The 23,881-nt window shown below is 43.7% G+C and overlaps 1 pseudogene; it reads left to right on the forward strand.

Moving 5' to 3' along the window:
- The first annotated feature begins 16,415 nt into the window (after positions 1 to 16,415).
- On the forward strand, positions 16,416 to 23,056 carry LOC121836741 (annotated as a pseudogene).
- The last annotated feature ends 825 nt before the right edge of the window (positions 23,057 to 23,881 follow it).

The raw sequence follows: 23,881 nt of genomic DNA on the forward strand, positions 1-23,881 counted from the left end.
GTGATCGATTATAAATTCTTATAAAGTTAGTTACGAGTACGTCACTGCCGTCCAGTTTATTTTATATTTTCTCATTAAACGTGCTTGCTTCAGATCTCTGGTTGCCTTTCAGAACTTTCCATAACACAGCTATTTTTTCTGACGGCTGGTGGTATTCATTTTTCACAGGAAATAACACCAATTGTTTTGAGAGATGAAAGACATAAATCAAAGTTAATTGTTGATTATAAAAATAGTGATAATTAAAAAGTGTTTTAATTAGAATTTAAGAGGTGTATTTTTCTCTCATATAAACTAGATTCATCAGGAACTTGACGTAAATGCCGCCAAAAGGGCTCTTCGATATACCGTGATGTGTCGTTAAGAAGAACCCGGTGAATACGGATGCCCCGGTATATAGACACATATGTCAGGGACAAACTAGCCTAATAAGACATGAATTTTCGTCTAATTATCATGAACAAACTATTTTCATGCGTCACGAAACATTAAAGAAACACTTTATTTTTCTTTGGTAAGAACGATCCTTGATTACGCGTGCGTCGTGTAGGACCCTTACCACGACTTCCTAATCAATAAACTAGAGAAAATTCAAAATCAGGCCGCGCGTTTTGTACTGAACAAGTACAACTATGACTCTTATGCTAGTGTTACAGATATGAAAGCTATGCTGGAATGGGAAACAACCGAATGTAGAAGAAAAAAACTAAGACTAAAATTCTTTCACCTGGTCTTTCACAACAAAACAGGAATTGATAAAGCCACCTATCTTATGGACCCGTTTTACGTCTCTTCCCGTTGTGATCATTTTAAAAAGGTTGCTGTTCCCGCTTACAGGACGACAGTTTTGCTAATTCAATCTTTGTCAGAACCGCGAGAGAGTGGAACAACCTCCCGGAAGATATTGTGTCTATTGATGACAATGACGTTTTCTTTTTCCACTTGTCTTGATGTTTTCCTAAACACCCCCACATGAGGCTGTCCTCCAAGCACTTTTAGAGGTTGGTGTAGGGGGGCGTCTCTATGCATGGATAAAGAGTTACCTCACAGGACGCTCAATTTTCATGACGACGCAAGAGGGTGATACAGCCGATCACTACGTCTACCGAGGGGTTCCTTAAGGAGGCGTTTTGAGCCCTATACTATTTAACCTTACACTCATTCGACTGGACCAAGTGCTGCCATCCAACGTTAACGCGTCATTATATGCAGATGATATATGTATATGGGCCTCTGGTTCTACTCGGGTGCAAGCAAAAGCAAGAATACAGGTTGCATTGAGAAGACTTCAAAAATATCTTTACCTTCGTGGCCTTGAAATCTTTGCCGCCAAATCAGCCGCCATCGCTTTTATAAGGCGTAACATGGATTCATATCCCCTACGTATCTGTAACCAGACAATTCCATACGCAACTAGACATATGTTCCTTGGAGTATACATTGACAGGGGATTGACATGGACGACTCATGTCGCTTATTTAAAAAAGAAGCTCACAGGCTTTGTGTATCTCTGTCGTTTTATTAGTGGCACTACGTGGGGCGCGACAGTACCGGCTCTCCTCCGTCTATATCGAGCTCTTTTTGTAGGCTTGCTGCGATACAGCCTGCCCGCAATACATGGCCTATGTCAAACAAATGTCAACACAATCAAAAGCGTACAAGCGCGCGCTCTTCGTGCATGTCTTGGACTTCCGGCTTGTACCTCGACCGCTGGCACAATTGCAGAAGCTCACGCTACACCGGTGGAAGTTTTGCTTCTACTGGAAACAGTTAGAGTCCACTTAAGGCACATTACGAAACATACTAATCACCCTCTCTCTAATATTGGCCTTCAACGTCAACACTCAAGCTACTCTAAAGCTCTGTTCCAAATAAGAGCCCACTTTCCAGATGATCTTGCACCGGCAAAGATTTCAATAGTACCCCCATGGAGGCTTCCCGTGCCTGATGTCACAGTGGACATTAAGGGAATCAGGAAGAAAGCAAACACCCCAATCTCCGTAATTATGCAACTTGTATTATCCAATATACTTTGTGATCATGCGTCAACAACTCATGTTTACACCAATGGATCAGTAAGTTCGAATAGCTCAACAGCATGTGTGGTTATCTCGAGTCACTTAACAACGAAGACATTCAAGCTTAGCCACATGACGTCATCTACGGCCTCTGAATTAGTGGCAATTAATCAAGCACTTGAAATGATCTTCCCGAAGCCGCCCGAACACTGGACAATATTTTCGGACTGTAAACCGGCACTACAAGTGATATCCACATTTATGAGACATAATCAAAACGATCAAATCCTTATTGACGTTTTACTGAATCTTAAAAGATGCTTCGACCTAGGACACACTATTAAATTTCAATGGATCCCAAGTCACTGTCACATACCTGGGAACGAGGCAGCTGATGCTGGTGCGAAATCAGCCCATTTCTTAACCCCCAACGTCATGGTGCCGTACCGTCAAAACGACATACGGTCTCTCATTAATCACTACGTCTTCACCGAAACAAGAAGATTGTGGCATACTGCGACCTATCATCAGTATGGACCTATCTACGCTTTGGATCCGGATCTTTCATTCCACACTCCAAGTGATATGCCACGGCGGACAGAGGCAGTGATACATAGAATGAGACTCGGTGTAGCGTACACACACGTGTTCCTTCATCGGATTGGACAGGTCACAACACCTAACTGCCCAAGTTGTGACTCCATTGAAACAATCCATCACATCTTATGTGAATGTGTCATCTACGACGCAGAAAGGACACAACTCAAAAACACTCTAGCATGCCTAGACAACCGACCCTTCTCCGTGACTACAGTGCTTGGTGCTTGGGACAATCCACAAAAAGAAGCCAAGGCCACAAAAGCACTAGTTAGATTCCTAAAAACAACACGCCTGGACTTCTGCTTATAGAAGATGACCTTCATTGTTAGTGAATAGCGCAGTGTTAGTGTTCAAACTTTGTAGTTCTTAACTTTTTCTTGTAACTTTCTGTTCTTTCTTCTCTTTTATATTCCTCACACCCCTCTCCCCCAAAACAAAGTAGCAAACCGGGACAAATACCCCAGGTTAACTTCTTTGTCTTCCTTTCTGCCCTTTCTTCCTTCCTTCCCTACAATAGACCCTTTCCGGAATTCAGTGCCATCTGGTGACTCAAATTGCAGTTTAACTTTTACCGTACTAATGGCGGCAATGAACCTGTGGTCTGCAGTATTTGGTGGGGCACCGTCACTTTCGCAAGTCAACGGTAAACGAGAACGCGCGCCTCACTGTACAGTTCTTTTTCAATCTCTTTCAGTGTCGATGGCGAAAAAGATGCAACCAGACAGAACGAAGCCCCAGCCCACATAGACACCTTAATAAAATTCTATACATCAAAGGGCTTTGAAGCCGAGTGTGTGCTACTAACAGATGGACTGGGCGCGAGTTAGAAACGAACGCTTACGCAGCTCTTGCATCCAATTCCTGCTTCACGCCGCGCTAACGTATAAAATGTATAGGCCTCGAATCATCTGCTTAGGAGCATCTTCAACTTCTTCCTTCATCACTAAACAGAAGGCCACCATTAGTATAGTACATAAGCCATTTTTCAGATGATGATATTGATCAAAGTTGCCAAACTGAATCCCTGAAAGGTTCTATAATGCCCACAGGGCGATGTAGGTACAATGTAAATAAATAAATAAATAACAACTCATATTGGTAACGATGCTTTGGCGGAACGGAGGTTTTCAAATGAACGAAAGGTCACTGTCATTGTTTTAAAAATCAGGTACCCCGAATAAGCACTAACCGGATATCGAGGTGGGGGGGGAGGGGGAATTTTGATGAAATTTAAGAGATGTCAGATACATATACCCGCTAGGTTGAGATAGGTGAAATACCTGGCACACTTACCAAGATTTGCACACGCTCTAATCAGGTGTTGGTATAAAGGGAAAGTTGAAAGCGCGAGTTTGTGAAAAGAGAAGTCGCTCGAGTTTAAAATTCCTGGAAGGTGTTCACATAAAAATTCATTTTTGTCTGGTCTGAACTTTTTTTACGCCTCCCTCAGATCCAGTCATTTAGCTCTCACAGTCATCTCGTAGAGGAATATATGGGAGCCTAACAACTTACCGCCTTTTCTCGGGTTCTGCGAGTATAAATTTTCACTTTCAATCGACTAGACCCCCTAATGTCCCTTTTTCTCTTCCTATAGAAAAAAAAACACATTGTACGAAAATGAATAAAAAAAAAGCCCACAGTAAGGTTAGTTTTTGCTCATTACTATTGATGTGGCGTCCTTTTCCACAACGGCACAGCCATCTTGAATATCGTCACTTCTGGTATGGGGTAAAACACCGTTTTCATCTTTCTACGCCGCTGGACGGTGTTTACCAAACCGTGTAATGCGTCATTGTCACACATTCTTGTTTTGCCTCACCCAGAATTATTCTCTCTCGCATATTCCAGGTTGAAATATTTTATTATTTTTTTTGTCTCGCATACCAAATACGGAACCCCCGTGATGAGAACGAAAGCAAACAGAAAATGTCTATAGTCGGTGACAGCTTAGAATGCAGTAGGTATTGTTTTATACTTAGTGTGCAACGCTGTGAAAGCTTCTGGCGTGTGCATGGGGATCGATCACCCAGATCATTTGCACGCGTTCTCGCGCAAACGAAACGAGAGATTAAGCCACGCGCTGGCGCCAGTAGCTTTGGCAGCCTTGCGCTCGCATACTAAGTATGAAAGAGAACTGATGGCGGAACACAACGGGTGCGTGCTGGGGGCGGAGCTTCTCATGCATTCTTGGCACATGTAACCGACTATACACCTTTCCATAAAAGCGTATGACGGCGCGTTCATTGCTGTGTGTGTGTGTGTTGCGCACGCGCACTTTGCGACTGGCCTCAATAGACATATTGATAAATTACCCAAGCATCAACGATAATTTTGGGAATGTAGGTACAGGCGCCGAACGCGCTCGCCTTCCCCGTATAGACAATTGCAAGCATGACGTCTCACTGATGCCCTATGCGTGCCATCTTGTACAGCGTTCGCGTGAACGTGGCTTTGACAAGCTGTCAAAGCCACGTGACGCTACTGACTGTCACCCTTCATAACTCCTGCGTCAGAATAGAGGGCTTCTGGGCGACCGCGCCGCAACCTTCAACTTCCAGTTTCTGAAAGAGTTGCTCTTGCATATCCTTCCACCGTCGCTGCAAATTATTCTGCGACAGCATCCGATCTTTCTTTGTCTGCTTTGGCTCTTTACGCAGATAAGATCATGGAAGTCTCCATCTAACATCATGTAGCCCTTCGAAGCCCTCCTTCAGACCAACAAGGCCGCAAGAGTGTCATAACTGCACAAAAGCTACATAATATTCATATATCTCAAGATCTGATTCTGAAATTCCTGCCAAAGCCAGTATTTTAAATATTGGTGTTATATGACAGTTTTTCAACAAACTCTACATAAGCGGGCTCATATGCAGCATGTACTATAGCGGACAAAGTGAGCTGAAACACCCCCTTTGCTTCTTTGGCATGCATGCCAGTTTTTGAGAGAGCTGTGGTACGAACTGTGAAAGAATGAGAGGGTGAGGCCTCATACTTATTAATATTTGACAAATTGAGAAATCTTTAAAGGGATACTGAACCAAAGATTTTAGTGCCCACAGTAAGTGGCGCACGTTCTTTCCACTATCCAGCAGCCACCGGTGTGCGCGAGCACACGCAACGGAAATGACATCAAAGACCTCCATTCGCGCTTAAGAGGACAGTGAAATGCATGGGCGTGCACTCTAAGAAAAAATGGAGGAAAAAAGTAGCAACGGCGCGTCTTCCTCCCTTCTGCCGACGCGCCCCCAAGCGGACACGAGACAAGGGGAGGAACGAAACGTTTTTCTCCTTCTCCAGGCAGTCGGGAGAAAGCTTTCGCCCTCCCGACTCATCGTCTTTCGGTTTCGTTTTTCGAGCAGGTCGTGCACGTTGTTTAAAGAATTGCTGTTGAGTTGATTGAGCTTCAGCAGCAGCGAAGGCCGCCTGTAATTCCGTCTTCTAGTTTAAACGTCCAGAACATTTCGGTTGCATTGACGTTTTTATCACTAATTTTATCAAACGAGCTAACGAAGCCGCTAGAAACAGCGAAGTTCCGGAGCAGTGCCAGCAGCGCCACGTACCCTGGGGATGGCCGTCTCCGGATTGCGTGACTCGCGCGGCACGGAACTACAGCGCTACAGCCACTGCAGCACTACAGTCACTACAGTAGCAAAACCACGCGGACCTGTGTCCACGTTTTCGACGTTATGGAAATATCAGGAACTGCGTGTAAGACAGGCAGGTTTTCCTGCCGGCTGCCTGGGTGCCTTCCCCCCTGAGTTCGGTTCTGTTTTCCGATGCCGAGTGCAACCGGCGTTCAACGTGGTTTTGTCTTTGTGCGTGTCAGCAACATAGCTGCAACATCGTGATGGCAGTGTTGCGGGTTGTGAACAGAAGACTGGAATTATCGCCGATGTGACCATGTGTTCGCGTATCAGTGGTGTAACAAGAAATAAGATGAGATCGTAAGCTGTTGGGCATTGATGCCGCTGGTCGGGTTGTGATCGGAGGGGGCGGGGTGTCGCAGGTTGACATTCCGCTTTACATTAAAAAGTTTAATACCACTTGAGGGATTACGTGCAATCGATCAACGTGTGGATAGTCATGTTGGAACGCTGGTCTGAACTGTAGAAGTTCCTATCGTACAGTGGCCAATGTGACTGTCGGAATTCTCTCGTCCCCGAGAGCAATTGCGCTCAGGGGCAAGGACTGAACAGTACACGAAATCGTGACGTAAAGTACGTATATTTACAGTATGGAATTTCGGCATTAAAAAACAATAGTAGGTAAATTCGAAAAAAAAAAAAAAAAAGCTACCCTTTATTTTGCTGTTTAAATATACTATACGGTTGCCGGAGAAACTGCCCTCCGTGGCGCGCTGGGATGAGCGCTAGAAGTTTTCGGGCTCGCAACGGCGTAGCTCCGTACACTTAACACCTGCCGCAAGTGGCGGCTTTGACTGCATTCAAGTTGATCGAAAAGCGATTTCTCAGTCCGTGAAGCATCACTTCCAGCTGACTGAATATCCGCTCTACAGAGATTAATTCAAGACGGCAATTGCAGCTCTGCGCGAACAGCACAAATAGAAAAACAAATAGAAATACAGGCTACGACGTGCCGTGAGGGAAACAAACTCTTGGCTTCGAACCGCATTGGAGCGGCTTGATTTATTGGCTTTCAAATAATTACGGCATGATCAAGCGTTTACGTTTTAATAAGAGATTCAACCCCTGAGCCATTCAAAATACTCTCAGAGGTATGACATTGCTGGGAAAAAAGCAACATGCTGGGAATATTTTTTATTGCTTAGGGAGTCACCGAAAAGTTCCGTACGTTCAAAACGACCAGTATAAAAGACGGAAACGCAGAGCACGGGTGTAGTGTTCGGGTTAGTGTGGTGTTCCGTTGTATTGATATTTGTGTGTGCAGTGTATGTGCGTAATGTATGTTCACCTGATGCTTGTAATAAGCGTAATGGGTGTAATGTGTGTATATTAGAGGGTCCTCAAGCGCAGTAGTGGCCTGAGAGAAGCAAATTATTTTTTGTAGAACATGAATTGGGCGGTACCTAGCGCCACCTAGCCTAGCTACTTGCAATTACTCTGCTTGACCCCGCCATCTGGTGGCTAACGATTTAACCTTCTTTCACGCTACGCGATAAACAGCGGCTTCAAGTTTGTTCTTTCGAGAGCGGCTTTTAGTTTCGCGGAGTGAGTTCGCCCTTCTCCGTGATGTGCGGTTGACGAAGGAATTGTGACTCGAGGAACACCGAAGGTAAGACGCAAAGTGCGCGAAGTGACTGGGTATCGCTTGTCTCCGTTTAACATCGCAGTGCTGTCGACGAGAAGGCTGAGTAACTGCTTTCGAAACGCAGGTTTCTGTACCTGTGGGGGGAATCTGGCTTCGGAAATAAACACAGTTTGCGGAAAGCTCGTGTTACGCTTTCATTTGCTGCTGCTCTCGTCCCGTGCAAGAGACGCAGCGTCCTCGTTAAGCCTTATTGGGCTCGATTTGCTCGATTCGGGGCCGCCATATTGAGATGCAAGCGACGGAGGAACTTTGCTCCCCTGCTTCAGGGACGAAGGTTTCTCCCTTTCTAAAGGAACATAGGTTACAAGACCGTTCCTCCCCTAAGGGAGGACTATCCATACCCTTTTTTCTAAGAGTGTGGGGCCAAAGGAGAATGAAGACAAGCTTTTCATCTCCACAAGTGAAAGCTACGTCCTTGTTACACCAATTAATCGCTTACCTTTTACACCAGACACCACTGTGGAGAGGAAAAACTTGTCTTTATTCTCCTTTGGCCCGAAGCCCATACATTTCACTGTCATCTTAACCGCGAATGGAGGTCTCTGACGTCATTTTGGTTGCGTGAGCTCGCGCACACCGGCGGCTGTTGGCTCGTGGAAAGAACGTGCGCCACTTATTATGGACACTAAATTCCTTGGTTCAGTATCCCTTTAAGCTTGTGGGGACTGCAAACATAAACAAAAAAGGATCGGGTGTTTCAGCTCAAATTGTCTGCGGGGGTTTTCTAACGACTAGAACCCACTTAAACGGTCCGCAAAATTAGGTTTCTCAATGTATGCCGCTGCGATTTACTGCAGATGTGCGACTTGACGATGGAAGCTTGGAGTGAAAATATCCACAGATGAATTTACCTCCTTCAGAAAAAAAAAAGAAATAGCTTGTTTCGCGTAATCTACCGCGGCATTTGCAGACGCTGCCTTTAGGGTGCTTACCGGCTTCTAAGTGCTGCCGGAAGATGGTGTAAGTGACACTACGAGAGGAAGTGGCGCCTCGTTCGATCATGGCCGTGCACAAAATGAGGTGTTCAGAGTGATTAAAACACAAATTTTCGTATTTAGTTTATAAAACAAAATATCGCACTGGAAAAATTGTTTATTGTAGGACCCGTGCGCGCTCAGAAAGCGCAATCAAAACTTTCAAAAGATCGTTTGTTAAGCTCGGCGACGCGGCATCCTTGACACTTCCGACATCTGCCGGCAGCATGGCGTGTACCTGACCCACCGTCTGCGAGTGCCGCCGTAAATTGCCCAAAAGGAGTCTTTTTTTTTTAATTTTTGATGAAGGTAAGTTTTTTGCTGATATTTGTAATACTCACTTCTGCTACGTAGACCAACCTCCGTAGTATATCGCTGCGCGATAAGTTGAGAAACTGCTTTTTGTGGAGCATCTAAAGTGGGTTCGAAACTTTATACAACATGCTATAAAGTATGTCCACTATGATTTGTTGCTGAATGTTTTGTCTACTTTATTTTATATACGTGGGCTGCCCACGTATATACGTGGGCAGCCCACGTGAGGTCACCCCGGGAACCTCATTTTGTTCGGAGTCACTTATATACGTGGGCATCCCACGTGAGGTCGCCCCGGGAACCTCATTTCGTTCGGGGTCATTTCATAATTTTCTTGCGGTGTGGGGTGCTGCAGTGCATACTAAATTGATCATGATTCACTTTCCCCCTGGGCCCGCTAGAATGTGGGAGAAGTCACGACTTCTCCCCCGGTTCTTGTCATTCCCCCCTCATGTAATGCATCAATAGATGCTTTTGAGGTCAATAAATGAAATGAAATGAAATACCATTTTGATGTATTGATAAAACGTCTTGAGCAAGCCCATAAAACATTGGACATTTCAAATGTACGAAATGGAAAAAAAAAAACAAATAATACCCTTCAAATTTTCATACAAAATCCTCTCGGATATGTAATCGGGATATATAGCGAGCCTGAGCCGTCAAGAGACACCGAATTTCAAAACAGATGCGTCATTCTGAAGAGCCTGTTTTGAATTCACTTTCAAATTCAACACTCTAAGTAAAACATTCCACACCACGTAAAACGTCCTTCACAAATACGCGCTGAGTAGTAAGTTAGTAATAAAGTTTTGAAAGTCTAAAATTTCTCATTCATGCTTGGAATTACCATCTTCGGTGATTCGGTATAAAACTAAGTCGCTCTCTTATTTTAATATTAGAGGAATATTAGCGGAATTTTAGGACTGGCTCCAGCAGTCCAAGTTCGGCATGTCCACGTTTTGCCTCCTTGGAGCCCACACAGTTGCTAGCTCTGCCTCCGCGGAGCCGAGGTGGGACCCACGGGGGCTTTACATGGGCAGCCCAATTCGGGCATGCCCACGCTCTGCCACTGTGGAGCGCGCACCATTGCTAACATGGCCACGGACAGCCAAGGTGAGATCCACGGGGGTTTTAATTAGGCAGCCCAAGTCAAGCATGTCTACGCTTTGCCACCGTGGAGCCCATACCCTTGCTAAAGTGGCCCCCACGAAGCCGAGGTGGGACCCACGGAGGCCTTGCATGGGCAGCCCAAGTTGGGCATGTCCACGATTTGCCGCCATCTTCCTAAACTTGGCCCCCGCAGAGCCGAGGTGTGGCCCACGGAGGTTTTCCATGGGCTGCCCATGTTGGGCATGCCCACACTTAGCCGCCATTGAGCCCACATCATTGCCTTTTGCCCTTGTAGAGCCGATGTGGGGCCCATGGCTGTTTTACATGGGCTTCCCAAGTTGGGCATGCCTACGCTCAGCCGCCATAGAGCCCACATCATCACCTTTTTCCCCTGTAGAGCCGAGGTGAATCCTACGGGGGTCTTATACGGGCAGCCTAAGTTGGGCACGCCAACACTTTGCCGCCATGCAGACCCCATCTTTGCATACTTGACACCCGCTAAGAACTTGTCCCGTCCCCTGTCTTTACGTATATAACTCTTTCTATACCTAGATCATAACCAACGCGCTTACTAACAAGTACAAAATAGTTTCGACAGATCCTTCTATTTTTTATAATACATATATAATTTTCAACTAGACAATTTAAATAAATGGTAGTATTTACAGAGTAGACAGTGTTTTCTTTAATTGCCAGACACGCCTCTGCAAACAATTTTGTCCGAAACTTCTGATTTCTTTTTAAGTGGAGTTTGCGGAGAATCATATTCAAAACAATGCTGCTTACAAAACAACGTATAGCCTTCCAAGGGATATAAAGCGTGTGTTTGTGTTGTTCATACCTAACAATCAAAGTCATAGTCCACTTGCGCCATCTCTCTCCAGACGGCGGTACTTGTAAAAATGTAGATGGGAAAATTCGTTTTATCGTCATAAAATAAAATTGACGGCACTCCTATCAAGGCGCTTCTAGACACGGGTTCTTGATGGGCGTTGACGTTGCCTCGACACCATAAGAGAACTTAAAAAAGGCCGGAAGGTGGTTCCAAATGCGATTGAAATTCTGTTTTGTTTGTATAAAATATTTTGCAAAAGATACGAGCTTTGCGGTCTTAAGCTCACATAGACAGACACTTGAAAAAAGTAAGCGTCGATTAAAGAGACCGGGACTATGTGCGACTGCTTCGGCCAGGTAGGTTCATAGTAGTATCATTCAGAAAAGTCCCTGAACGTATTTTACGTGGCCTACCTCTACGAGCTGCACCGAGCGACCATATTGTGGGTCATAAGCAAGGTTTACGCGCCTTACTTTGTCTGCGGTGTAGTGCAGCGGTTATCGCGCCCGACTTGCATCCGCTGTCTCATGTTTCATCCCAATTGACTTCTTACTGTCTTGGGTGCACCCCGTAGCTATTGTGGAACATCAAGGGTATAGGCATCACCGTTTACTGATTCTTTAAATCTTCAGATTGCTTTATTATATATTCCTCCCTGCAGATTTAAAACCATTTTAATATTTCAATAAGCTTTTCGCGACAGGGCTGAATATGATAACTTGTTTATATGTTTTGCATGCTCTTCATTTTTTTATTATTCTCTACTCTCGAAACCAGCACGAAGTTACTTGTCGCAATTTGAATAGGGTATGTTGAGGGCTTTCGCATTCGCGCTTTGTTTTTGAAAAATCGGGGATTATAAATTTGGCGCTATTCTTATACCTGGAAATCCGGGAGAAATCATGCGTTTCAAGAGGTCATTCCGGATATCGGGTCTTTGCGGGTTACATATAAAAACAAAAATCAGTAAAAAAAAAAAAAATCACTAGAGCGCGTCGGTTTTAGTGCGTGATTATTTTTATTTACACTACGAAATTAAACAGTGTACAGATAATACGCAGAAACATAGCGTTTGAGCTCACATGATGGTTCTTGTTTCACATACTTTTCTTTTTACTTGTACATAAAGTCAATATATATATTAAGTCCCGGTTCCGGAACCACTTTAAGCATTTCACCCCCACCATTCTCCCCATCCTTGATGTTCTCACAAATTGCTCGAGGTCAAGGGGGCCAGAGAGCAATTAAAATACGTTAGAAAAGACATAATTGAATTTCTATTGAAGTAGCGCAAGTCCTTATTTAACTTAAAACATTGCAGGCGCTATATTTATTAGCTGGGGTATCGCGCAATATTGTCACGCCAAAATATCACTGGGTCAGTGCTTGGCTTCTCTGGAGTTGCTTCCAGCCTCCAGGTACCGTTTAAGCTCGTTTAAAAGTGAATATGCGTCGGCGGTCACGCAAATAAAAAAAGATTTGTGATCTTAGACCAGCAGCCAAGTGCATTTCACACCCCTTGCAGAAAGCGAAATGATTACCTTTAGTACTTTCCAGCGCTGTATTATGCTTTCGTATATAATTTTTCTTCTTGGAGGGGGCCGGAGGGGTGTGATTGCCGCTATCTGAAGAATCGCCGCTCATTATCGTACGTAAACGAAACCAGGCAAAACCAAAGCCTTATCGGTTTTGTAAGTATGCGCGCGGTTGCGTTGGCTGTGTGCGGCTCTAGGTGGATAGCTGAATAAATCGAGGGAAACTTAGATACGTATGTATTGTCTCGTTGTTAATAATTTTACATGGGGTTCCTGGCTAATATTAGAGCACTATATAGATCCTTCGGAGCAGAGTAGCGCAATCTAGAGCGCCATCTCTCGGCGACTAACATCGAACGCCAGGAGGTTCCAACTCCGGTCGCAAATGCATGAAGAACGTGAGAAAATCCTGTTTTCTTCAATATTTTGGGGATGTACGGAACCACAATACTTTTTGACATTCTAAAGGAACATTTTATAATAACTTGCTCTAAACTGTGTGGCACGTAAGAAAGTAATTTTTTTTTAATTGCTTGAGCGGCATAATAGAGCAGATGACGCTGCGCAGTGGAGGACGATCGCTCGAAAGTTATGCTGGCAAAGCTACGTTCATCGACGGTATCTCACGCTGTTCAGAAAACGCGCGAAAGAAACGTGCCACCATTCACGTGACCCACTCCGGCCAACACAAAAGGTCCATCTCCGCTGCGTAAAAAAAATCGTCTGCTTCAAACGCCATTTTCTTGAAAATTGCCTTCTCAAAATTGTCACACGTATCCAATATTATCAAATCTTTCATAAAGTGCTTAGTGTTTTCCGACTTCACGACAGACGAGTTTCTAGAAGTGTGAACTCGGCGTTTATTTCTTAATCAGACGTGTTGCGTCGATCTCCATATGTTCTAACATAGAGCTGGCCGCCTCCGGGAACCCCGAGTACTACGTGACTCACGCCGAACTGCTTTGTCGGCTATGTTAACGGCAAAACACGCGGATCAAAGGATTGCGTTACTCTGCTTCGTAGGAGCTATATAACGCTCTAGCTAATATGAGAGCCAGCGCCTGAAACTCCCTATTGTTATGCCCTTAAAAATGTTTTTCTACCTATAAAAAAAAGTCAGTGGATTTTCTCTTTTATCAGGGAAGCAGAAGACAGCATGCAAAATCGGTATATCTACTGAGAAATCAGTAGACCTGGAAAAACTGGTCGTTCACGTCAAGCCGTACTATCTATGCTCTATTCGCCACTCCAATTCACTATAGGTGGCGCCACTCGTTTTCCTAAATGGCAGTTATAGTGAGAGTAGGCGACGCGTGCCGCTGCTGAGCCTGTCTTGTGTGCTGGTTTCGCTGAGCGACAGAAGTTATTTCGGTAATACGAGGAAGCTATGGTGTTATGAGCGGAGGTCACCTCTTTATCCTGAAAACAAAAACGTGTCTAGCGCATTATTTACGCCAGGAGGCACGTTTGAATTCTGTGGTGAAACTGAAACTAACCTCTATTTTAGATTTAATTTATCTCTATAGGTTTTAATTTCAGATTCTTTCATAACTCAAGGTGTGTCTCACATCGTCATTATTTAGTTAAAGAAGTTGTTCACGGAAACTTTTTTTTTTATTTTACGTGTTTGATCCAGGCAGTTCGAAATATTTTGGACATTTTAGTGTCCCTTAAAAGACAGGGTCTTTTATACACCTTAGAAGTAGCATAGGATGTTGTATTTGTTGAAAAAATCAGTATTGACATTTGTGCGTTCTCGCTGCCTTTCCTCGCTCAGATAATTGTCATGTGAAGTAATGAACTGCGGCCCTTTTAAGGTTTTTTCGGGTATTTAAATGATTAATTGTTTTAACATTATTCCCAGTACAATAATAACAGAATAAGTCCAATGTTTTGAATATTTTCACAAAACCTAAAAGTTAAGAAAAGCTGTCCTCACTACAAAAACTCAAAGAAAGAATCCGAGTCAGACAGCTAAAGTGGGTGTCTGGTTTAAAGCAACGCGTGAGGCATATATGTCTCTCTTGATAACAATGTAGAGTTTTTCATATGATAAAGACAAAAAATATACCTTTCTGAAAATATCGTGAAGTTAATTGGGAGTATACATTGCCGCGATTTGTAATAATAATAATAATAAAACTAAGATCTTTTAATTCGTAGTTTTTCAAGCTCTAATAGAATTTCTTGCTAATGATCTAATTTCAGACGGGTGAATGAGTATGACAATCAAAAGCGTGCTAATTACCATCACTGGTATGAATTGCAGCATTTTAATTGCCAAGTTATAAAATAAAAATTCTAAAATCAATGAAAACGTTCTAGCTAATGTGAGGAATCTATGTAAAATTACATTAATTCTGGGTATTCTCCAGCCATGATCGCGAAAATTTCTGCCGTGCCCGCTGAGCAGGAGAACCAGGGGACCCACACTAGAAAGCTTCCCGTTTCCTCCGCAGGAGGGCGAGCAACGAGCTGGAGACGCGAATAGAGCCAAAGACTATTTATGGTTTACTTGACACCGCAGTTTGCTGTTTGCCGTTACATATTGTATTAATTTATTTAAGGTTTCATTGGGGCAATGCACTTTTAAAGGGGGTAGTAATGCCGCGTGCATCACCGAGAAGGAACGGTTCTCCGTTCATCTAAAAGATGCGTGCATACTCTTTCCCCGTGTGTAAAAGGTAAGGAGGCCAGAATGACCTTGCTTAGTCAGTCTTGCCTTAGCTCCTTCCCGAACACTCTAGGCCGAATCCCCGAGTATCCGAGTTAAGTCGAAACGCACCCGAGCGCGTTATTGCCGACTGATTCACTTATTCACTCTTGGGACCAGCTGTAACGCCGACGCATCGTCTCTCGCTGCTGCCACCGTCCACGCTCGCTGCTGCTTTCTCGACGTGTGCTCTCCCTTTTTATTTCTGGCAGAATGTTGCCGATAAAACATTTATTTTCAGTTAATTATGTATTATTTAGTCGCCTTTATACGTGATAATATCAATATGTCTTTTGAAATATCAGAACCGTTGTATTTGAAAGCTTCTTTAGACGTCTTGGCAACATTATAAGTGCATCCACTTGACGTCGGGGCAATGCCTTTAACATTTTCAAACAAATCGGAAACTGCTGCTTAGTCGCCCCCTTTGGGATTTTGTCACACATCTCGAACTCGTGCTGTTATTTTAGGATCAAGTAAACATTTCCGCAGCGGGAGATTTGTGTCCGAGAATATTTGAAAAGGCGCAGTCGTAATTAGCAAGCCCGGACGCCTGTGAATTGTGTACCGGTTTTAAAACAAACACTGGTGTCTCAAAATGTTTAAATCATGTTGAGGCGCGCTCAACGTAAACAGTCGCATTTATTTGAAAAAAAGTTCAATGTTCCATTTAAAGAACAGCACCATAACATACCTTACGCGGGAAATAAGGTCTCAAAACAAAAACCTACTACTACGACGAAAACATATTAGGCATGATCATCATGGGGCACATAATAAAGCTGGCCACGGACCGCCCCGACAGAAGGAAATCCTCGCCAGTGCGAAACTATTGACACTGACAACAAAAACAAAAAGTAATAAAAGGATATAGGACGTTTTCTATAAACAGAGGTTCGCTCAGTTTCCTTCAGAGGAAAGTCCATGCAAGGACAGTATACCGCTGATCTTTACAAAAAAAATTCTCAGTTTTCTTCTTTTTTAACTGCAGTGATGTCATGTTTGTCGAACTGCAGTGCAGTGATGTCATGTTTGTCGAACTGCAGAATTCAGAACAGCGTTTCAAGTATTCATCTTGTATGTAATAGTGTGCTCCGTGAGCTCCGCAAGACCGTTGGCAGGGGATGTTCCCGTCGTTCGCACAGATTCAGGACTCGTCGCTGGAGAACGTGTCGCAGTCGACGGCCGACTGGTGGACGCTTTCTTAAAAATTCTGTACGCAGAACCTCCCGTTGGAGACCTTCGGTTCAGGAAGCCTCAATCAATCGCACCTTGGAGCGAAACGTACAACGCCACTAAGAAGCCATCAAATTGTTGGCAGCAGAACGTCCGATTCCTGGAGGATGCACGAACAGACTATTCTGATTCCTCAGAGGATTGCCTCTACCTCAACATCTGGCGAAAGTTCTCAAGCTGTTCAAAGTTTGATGCATGTGGCAAGAAACGACCAGACGTTGTTTTTATTCAAGGAGGGGCTTTCCAGTGGGGCGACTCAGCTTTGTTTTTGTATGATGCCTCAAACTTCGTGTCTCTTACAGATGTTGTGTATGTAACTTTCAACTACCGCCTCGGATTCTTCGGTTTTTTGTCGCTGGAGATTCCAGAACTGCTTGGTAACCTGGGACTTTGGGACCAGAATTTGGTGCTTAAATAGGTTCAAAGAAACATCCAGAACTTTGGAGGTGATCCGAATGATGTCACAATCTGGGGTCAGAGTGCGGGGGGAGTATCAGCAGGAATGCAGGCGATGTCTCCTCACAGTAAGGGCCTCTTCAAACGAATCATCATGGAAAGTGGCACACCCCTCTCCATAATTCTTGGAATATCTTACAAAGTAACTGGCAAATTTGCTGCTGTCGCTAGTGCCCTCGGATGTTACAACTTCAAGAGAAGCTTGGGGGACCAAGAAAAAAATGTGATTGAGTGCTTAAGAAAATTAGACGCAGCGTTCGTCTACAAAACCTTGCAGTCACTGGATCTTGTTCAGCAAATGTTTGTTCCAGTACACGGAGATGACTTTCTTCCCCACGATCCGCTCATAGAAGAGACCTGGAAACACCTTGTTTCAAAGAGCTTCTTCTTGGAACTAACTTGAACGAAGGAGCGTTGTTCTTCGATAACCTTCAATACACGTTCCCGGCCCTAAAACCACACTTCGAAGGACACTATCGACTTGCGGTCACAGTTGCCTTGGGACCTGCCTTTGACATCCCGGTGTCACAAGCACGAGAAATCGTTCGTTATTACTTTGGCGATTATGATGTCGGGCACAACAGCCGGATCGTGGGAGAAATATTCAGCCGAATTTTTGGAGACGTTGTTTTTAATTGTCCAACTCAGCTCTTTGCCGACCTTGCTGCAGAACAAGGAATAAGCACCTATAGGTATATGTTCGCGCACCGGCCCGTCCTTCAGTGTGTGGCCAGAATGGATGGGCGTTGTGCACGCCGATGAGCTGGTATTTACAATAAGATCTCTGCCATTTGCGAAAGACAAAACTAGACCTACGAAAGAACTTGGAGCGTGCCTAAAGAAACTTTTATTAAATACAACATACACGACAGAAGAAGAAACGTTCATGAGGAGGCTCGTCGGTACATGGAGCTTTTTCATTCGAAACGGGTAAGTGCTTCGTATTCGCGTCCTTACTGAACTATAGTTATGATTTCATCACAATTTTGTTCAGTTTTCTTCATGTTTTCTGATGAAAGGTGTTTGTTTGCGGGCTCTACGACCCCCTTTTAGAACACTCTCTCAGTTACAATAGTCGTTTTGTTTTACAATGTTGTATAGTATAAAATTCTCAAAAGAAACATAATTTAGTGTTGTTTTGTGATGAAGAATACTTTACAACTTCTGGTTAATTTTTTATTAGATGTTAAACAAAGGGTGTTTAAATGACGGTTTACCTGGCATATTTTTTCTACCAAGCGAAGTGCACATTCTAGCGGCTTGAATTTGAAACGTCTACAAGATGTAAATATATATATATATAATAACGTTATAGCATACGTTCTAAGTATTCCAAACCGAATAAACTGATCTTGTTGAATCAGTCCAAATATTCAAATCTAAATAAATAATGAAGTCCCATTTTTAAGGATTAGGGCAGTCAAAATATATTTTATTAAATCTATATTTACAGAAAATATATTAACTAGTGTTAATTGAATTCAGGAAATATTGCGCGAATGAACTTCCTCACAAATTGAACTTTTCTAGATATTTGCATTAGGATAATTACTACTGCAGACGCCAGCCCGAGCGCCACACTCGCGCCACACTGGCGGCACACTCGCAGCACACTGGCGGCACGCTGGCGGCACGCTGGCGGCACACTGGCGGCACACTGGCGGCACACTGGCGGCACATTGGCGGCACACTGGCGGCACACTCGCGGCACACTGGCGGCACACTGGCGGCACACTGGCGGCACACTGGCGGCACACTCGCGGCAAAGTCGCGGCAAACTCGCGGCAAACTCGCGGCAAACTCGCGGCAAACTCGCGGCAAACTCGCGGCACGCTCGCGGCACGCTCGCGGCACGCTCGCGGCACGCTCGCGGCACGCTCGCGGCACGCTCGCGGCACGCTCGCGGCACGCTCGTGGTACGTTCGCGGTACGTTCGCGGTAAGTTTGCGGTAAGTTCGCGGCACGTTCGCGGCACGCCCGCGGCACGTTCGCTGATGCTTGAGTGATTTAGCAAAATGTCTGCTGACCCCGATTTGTCCAATGACTGGCAAAATATCTTATGTTTCAGAAGATAATTTAGGTGTTTCCATAGGATAAAGTTAAAACTACGAGTTCACTTTTAGATAAAATGCTTGAGTTTAGTGTGAATAAAACTTTTTCGTATAGAGTGAATCTTTGACTTTAATTATCGCCTTCTGAGAGTTCTAATTAACATTGATAAGCTTGAGGTGAACTAGTCTTTCACTATGCTTCCCTCCAGACCCCCTCCCCTATTTTATCTCACCCCCTTCACGCTACGAAGCTTTGGCGTCAGCTCTTTTTCGAGCTAAACTTTTCGCCACTCAGTTTCCACTATTTTTCACCTTAACTAAGGAACGCATATTGGTTCCTTCTCGAAAATGTCTTATTCCACAAAAGAAAAAAGAAAAAAATGAAACTGTTACGTGTTTAGAATTTTTGCAATACTAAAATATTTATGCGGTTTCTACGCTCCCTGTTTTGCTGGAGCCTGTGACGACGCTGTGAGATTCGGTCAGTGTTGGATAATGCATATTTTAGAGTGCTTGAAGGAAAGTACAAATTAAATTAGACGCCATGTACTCCAAGTAAAGTAGTTAGTATCCCGAGCGCTATCTACTTCAAATAAAGTACTATGCATAAAATGCACGTTCAAAGTAAAGAACAAATACTTTCCAAAATAAAGTATTTGCATAATCATTCATGATGCCATATCATTTCCATTTAAAGTGTTTTTTTTTAATTTCTTTATTGGCAGGTGTTGCCTTAGGGGTAATAGGTGGTGCATAAGTAATTTGCGAAAACGGGTGCGAATATAATTTATAATTGAAGCGTCAGGACCATAGCTTTCAGAAGCAATCCGTTCGAGCAGGAGTGCTCTCTCCTAGTATTTTTAAACTCCTCGCTTGCGCTGACCAAGCAAGGAGTATATTTAAACTAATGCGGAAAAGTCGCCCCCGATACAAAGAGTGATGCGTCGGCTCCTCGCGTTTCTGATGAGAGTAGAATATCGCTCCAAGTATTTTTTTTGGAGTTGGCAATGCATCAATTTGTCATACCAATTTCACACGAACAAATTTAGGAAATGGCCTTTGAAGTCGGGTGTTTTACATTTTACGGAGTGTCGTAGAAATATTTTAAGTAAGGTATGTACATGTAAATACTCAGAAAACGTACTTCAAGTAAAGTGTATGTAGTATAAACCTACTTGAAGTGGCACTTTAAGTACGATGCAATTAAGTACTTCCTATCACTAGATTCGCTCATTTCGCAGAACAATTTTTTTTTTGAATCCGAAATGTGCAAACGAGAAGTGCTGCCTTTCTAAGCACGTGCATCGTGAAAATGAGCACTAAAATAACGTTTTCTTAAGGGAAAAGTTTATTAAGTAGTTATACCCAAAACTATAAGCTATATTTTTATTTATAATCTTATGCAAAAAGTAAACAGAGTACAAATTACCTATTTTTTTTAGTAAATTGTTTATGATTAAACTTGAGGCATAAAAAACGCCTCAATATAGCAGTTCAGATTGGCCTTGAATACTATTTGCACTGCTATGTTTAGACACCATATTTGCACGTACATAAAATTAGCATAAGCAAGTCAGAATTATTCATTCCGTTCCAGATGTGCCTTCGAAACAACAAGAAACCAGTATTTCAAATAGTATTGTTTTATGAGTGTTAGCCAAGAAACTCTCCATAAGCGGGCTTGGTAGTGTTTGCTTATTATGGTGCACTAAAATTTTAACCTGCTCTTTATGAAGAGACAGATGTAACAGGACACAGCAACGATACTAGTATATCTGTTTCCGTGCTCAGGCAGGTCATGTTATCACGGTTTAGTATTCGACCGAAACGATGTAATTTCTTTATTCAGGTAGCTCCTGCAGCGCCGTTGAGGCATTATTGCAGGGGGTGAACAACATAGAAAAAAACATTTCTGCATTTGCGGCACAAACAGTTTCAACACTTAAATTGTTTCAATCCCTAATGGTCCTAACAAAGAAAGAATTTTTGCTCAGTTCCGTCCTGGTGGAATATTCGCGTATTTTGTGGATATGATCTTTACGTTGGGAAATATAGTAAGGGGGTAGAAGGTAATGAAAACCATTAATACCAGTGTGTTTATTATAAAAGCTATATAGAAATTTTAAGCGCAAATTTTTCCGCCTGAATGTCAGCAAATCTCAGCCTAATGTATTCTTCATGTCCGTGACGCTCGAAAAGCGGTCGTACAGCCCCAGGACGAAGCGTGCCGCACGATTTTGGATCCTCTCTAAAGCATCCATGTGATTTTGCTGAGCAGGATCCCACACAGTGCAAGCATAATCTGTAAGAGGTCGAACGTAGGTAAGGTATGCAAGTTCTTTTATTTTTTGTGTAGACCTTTTTAGATTACGCTGGATAAAACCGAGTGCCCGTCCCGCCCTCATGACGACATCGTCAATTTGCGCATTCCACTTGCAGTCTGCTAATAAGGTCACCCCCAGGTACTTTACTTTACCGTCATTTTTTAGTGGTTCATTATTTAAATAATACTGAGTGTGAAGTTTACTTTTTTGCGGGTGAAGGTGACATGTACACATTTGCTGACGTTTAACTGCAATTTTGATAGACTGCACCAGAGTTCAATTTGATCCAAATCAGCCTCCAGTTGTCTGGAATCCTCATCGTTTTTTATATATCTATATACAACACAATCGTCAGCAAACAATCTTAGCTGAGAGGTCACGCCAACGTGAATATCATTTATAAATATTAAGAACAGCAAAGGTCCAAGTACCGACCCCTGTGGCACGCCAGAGGTAACTTCAACAAAATCTGATGTTTCACCATCTAGAACCGTACATTGCCGACGCGAACACAAATATGCCTGTATCCAATTATGTACCGAAGTATCTAGATTCAAAAGTGCCAATTGTTGGATTAAGAGGGAATGCGATACTGTATCAAACGCTTTTCTAAAATCGAGAAACACACAATCAATTTGCTCACCCCTATCAACGGTAGTAACAAGATCATGATAAAATTCAGTGAGTTGTGTAGTACAAGAATAACCCTTTCTAAATTCATGTTGATAATCAATAAAAAAGTTCTGAAACGTGAGATGTTGCATTATCTGGGAATATAAAATGTGCTCAAACCACTTGCAGCAAACCGACGTTAAGGAGATCGGCCTGTAATTCGCGACATCATTTTTGGGACCTTTCTTATGTATAGGAGTAACATTAGCTAATTTCCAGTCCCCTGGCAAAGCTGCATTAAGTAATGACTTGTTAAATATTATGAAAAGGTAAGGCGCTATTGCGTCTGCAAAACTCTTTAGAACCCGAGGGGAAATTTTATCAGGGCCCATCGCGTTGGTTTCATCTATATGTTCCAAAAGATTAAGTACACCTTCCATACTGATTTCTACGGGTGGCAAATTAGAAATTGAAAGCTAATTAGAGCCTTTTGAAAAGTCGGCGCCAACGCCTGTCCGCCATTGCTTGATCCCGTAGTCTGGGCACTTTTTGGACACGAGGGCTGCGTCAGCCTTCGACGACTCGGATCCAATCAAGGGCTTAGTGTCCAAGCAATGCAAACCGCGACTGTTTTATGGTGGACTTTTGAAAAGGGTCTATTGAATGATTCATAGTATACTCGTAGATACTTAAGTTCATATTCCTCGTCGATATCTGCAGCCGCATCTCACACGCAAGCCTTCTTCGCTTATGTGGGCATTAAGCTGCAAAATAAAAAAAATAAAAATAATAATAAATTTTATTGTATTTTATTGTGTCGGATCTGCGCAGAAAGCCAGTGATCCCGCTGCCTGGCACTGATTGGCCGTTGTACAAGGCGGAAAGTCCTAAGGTGATGTACCTCCGTCCTCGCAACTACACTGTTGCACGGGACCCATCGCGGGATAATTGTGAGCTTTGGCGGCCATTCCTCCTGAAGAAGTAAGTCCCTGTTTTTTATTCGATCTTTAGGAACGCTCGTTTTGACAGAAACCCGGTGGTGTCTTTTGTGTGTCAGCGCTGGAGAAAGGAGAAAGTTTTCGTCAAAGGGGCGTAGCACATCTGGCTCGGAGTCAGATAGGAGGAAGCGCCTGGCGCAGTGGAATACGGGCGTGCTCAGAGTCAGTTGCCGCTCGGCCGTCGCCGATTGTTCTTCGCTCCGGGTTTCCGTAGTAGCGGTGCGTGAGCTGCGATGTGTGTGTCCAGCTAAAACGATGCATGCGGTTCCCTGCACGAGGGATATGGATGCGGTTTTTTCCACGAGTGGTATGGATGTGTTACTTTCCATGAGTGATGTGGATGATGGTATCCAAGGGCGTCAGCACACTCTGTACTCTGACAGGCAGAGTACAGAAAAGGGGTGAAAAAATTACAAGAAGATCCACTTGAGGATTCTTCACGAATCAGTTAGCACCCAGGTAGCACGCCAGAGGAATGCCCAACTTGGGCAGAGGTCTGGCAAACATAAGGGCCCAACTTTGGCGCAGTTAGGTTTTTGCACCATGGCACTCATCAGTGCCAAAGTACGGTGCCTAACTATAGCCTTAGTTGGGCGATCCTAGGGCATGCCAAAGTTTGGCTCTTCTCTGGTACGCCAGAGGAGTGCCAAAGTTGGTGCCATACTTGAGCCATAACTGCCATAGTAAATCCTAATCTGGGAATGCGAGGCATGTCAAGGTTTGGCGTTTCTCTGGTCCGCCAGAGGAGCGCCAAAGTTGGTGCCATACTTCAGCCATAACTGCCAGAGCAACGCCTAATTTCGGTATTTGGG

The sequence above is a fragment of the Ixodes scapularis genome, unplaced genomic scaffold (assembly GCF_016920785.2).
Source record: "Ixodes scapularis isolate PalLabHiFi unplaced genomic scaffold, ASM1692078v2 PGA_scaffold0__279_contigs__length_252992795, whole genome shotgun sequence".
Lineage (NCBI taxonomy): Eukaryota > Metazoa > Arthropoda > Arachnida > Ixodida > Ixodidae > Ixodes > Ixodes scapularis.